We start from the raw sequence: 2440 nt of genomic DNA on the forward strand, positions 1-2440 counted from the left end.
GTGCGGGGGTGGTGGCGGCGATGTGGTGTGGGGGAGCTCTCTTGCCGAAGAAGCAATTTAGCACACAAATGACACCATCTTCTCGCTGTTTCCCCTGCCACCTCGCAAAGATGGAGCAATCTGTTAATCCTGCGTTATCTGACAGGCCGCTCATGGGTGTTGACAGAGGTACCAAATCCTCTCCGGCTGGCTAAGCACATCATGTCCTGTGTGGTTGTGGAACAAGTGCAAATAGGCTTGGCTGGTTGGCGGGGGGGGGGGGCAGGTTCTGTCATGCATCCAACATACTGAAAGTGTATAAAGGACACTACACACTACACCAGCTTCACATCTCCCCTACTCCTTTGTTGTTTAGGGTCACATTCAAGATCACAAAGCATTTTTATCCCTCTTGTACGCTGATGTGAATATGGCAGAGGGACGAGGGGACTACATAGTGAGGAACCCTCGCTCTATTGCATAATGTATCCGCAGCTTGCACAAATTGGTACATTTACTTGAAGTCCTGTCCCAAAGATGCACGCACAGTAAAAACCTTCCTCAGGTGCAGAGCCAAAGAAATTAATTAAAGTAGATCCCCGAGAAAGGGGACTTGTGCAATAAAATCAAATGCTCCGAAACATATTCATTTAAGCGCGGTTAACATTTCAATTAAGACCATTTTGACTCAGATATTTCGACTGTTTCGAAACATTAACCGTGCGGGAATTAATAGTATTTTTTGGAGCGTTTAAATTAGTGTGCGAGTTCCTATATCTCTGACTACATTTGCTCAAAATGACATTCGGTGATCGGTGCGTACTGTGCCAACCACTGTCTCGCCGATCTTTCCTAATTCTCTTATCGCTCGCTCTTGCAGAGTGACAGCTCCAGTGACAGCGAGAGTGAAGACAACTTCATGGTGCGGCCCCCCAGGGACCACCTGGGCCTCGCCATCTTCTCCATGCTCTGCTGCTTCTGGCCCTTGGCATCGTAGCCTTCTACTACTCACACAAGGTAAAGACCCAGGGATCCCGGCACGGTTGTTATTAACTCTGATTACACCGCATTCAATTCAAGGTCAGTGAACACAAGTGCTCCGTGGAGTGCTAACCACAACCCATTTTCCACACGCGTGGCCGTCGTCTCAGACAATTGATTGCATAACCTCAGCATGCTCATTCCTCTGTGAAATCCCACGGACACTCTGGGAAACCATTTGCATCGGCTTTGAATATTTTATGACATTATATTGGGATTTCATGTGCGAGGCATTGATCCGGCATTTTTTTTTAACTCGTGCATTTTGAATGTAAACTGCTGCATGCGTGGTTGAATCGGAGACCCCACCTTTACGTTCATGTTGACCATCAGTGACCTTATCTCCCAAAAATAAATAAAACAAAACATAGTTTACCTCACCGGATTTGCACCGCCTTAATGCATAAAGTTACATCAAAATATGCTTTCATAAATGTTTCGATAGAATAAACGGAGAGAAAAAACGTTTTGTTTTTTTTTAGATTTATATTGGGTCTTTTGAAAGCATCAAAGCACCCAAAAACAAACTGTCACATAATCAGTGATATAACTGCCATGGCAACTAATATCTCCCTAAGAGCATCTCTTTAGTTTTTCCACCATTTTTAACTGTGGCCAAACACCTACTCTCTCCTCTCAGTGCTGATGAGTAACACCGGCGTTTCGCTCTGCTTTGTTTTGTCAGACCAGCAAGGCCGTCGCCAAAGGAGACTTCTCCCGAGCAGCCATGGGCTCCAGAAGAGCCCTGTTTCTGGCTGCTCTTTCCATCACCATTGGAACGGGAATGTATATAGGTGTGGTGGTGGCTCTTGCAGCCTACCTATCCAAACCTGGACATGTATAGCAGGGGGACCAGTTGGCAGAGAGAGAGAGAGAGAGAGAGAGAGAGAGAGAGAGAGAGAGAGAGAGAGAGAGAGAGAGAGAGAGAGAGAGAGAGAGAGAGAGAGAGAGAGAGAGAGAGAGAGAGAGAGAGAGAGAGAGAGAGAGAGAGAGAGAGAGAGAGAGAGAGAGAGAGACATGTGGCGTGGGAAAAACGTAAACAAGGTATCGAGGAGGACAGACGAGCTTGGTTTGTGGATGGAATCCTAATCGGGATGCATTCACGCTGGTTTGGACGGCATCTTCTATTCTGGGAATGCTAACAATCCCATGGAGGTACCAACACAATTACGGAAGAATGCCAAAAGAAAAACAACGTTGGAAAAGAGACTATTTTTTCCCACAAAGCGTGTTCTGTACTTACACATTAGTAACAACAAAAAAATAAAAAATCCCGATGATGACACACCAGTTTGAAATCTACCTTGTACCTCTGACCACAGCCTCCATCATTTTCTTACCATACAGTTTATATGTTCTCTGTCGGTACTGCTGCGGATAACATGGCGTTTACCCCCTAAATGTGCGCCATGGAACAATT

General features: G+C 45.7%; 1 pseudogene; it reads left to right on the plus strand.

The window, feature by feature from the left end:
• Window positions 1–409: 409 nt before the first annotated feature.
• Window positions 410–1864, plus strand: LOC130125991 (synapse differentiation-inducing gene protein 1-like; annotated as a pseudogene).
• Window positions 1865–2440: the final 576 nt, after the last annotated feature.

The sequence above is a fragment of the Lampris incognitus genome, chromosome 16 (genome assembly GCF_029633865.1).
Source record: "Lampris incognitus isolate fLamInc1 chromosome 16, fLamInc1.hap2, whole genome shotgun sequence".
Classification (NCBI taxonomy): domain Eukaryota; kingdom Metazoa; phylum Chordata; class Actinopteri; order Lampriformes; family Lampridae; genus Lampris; species Lampris incognitus.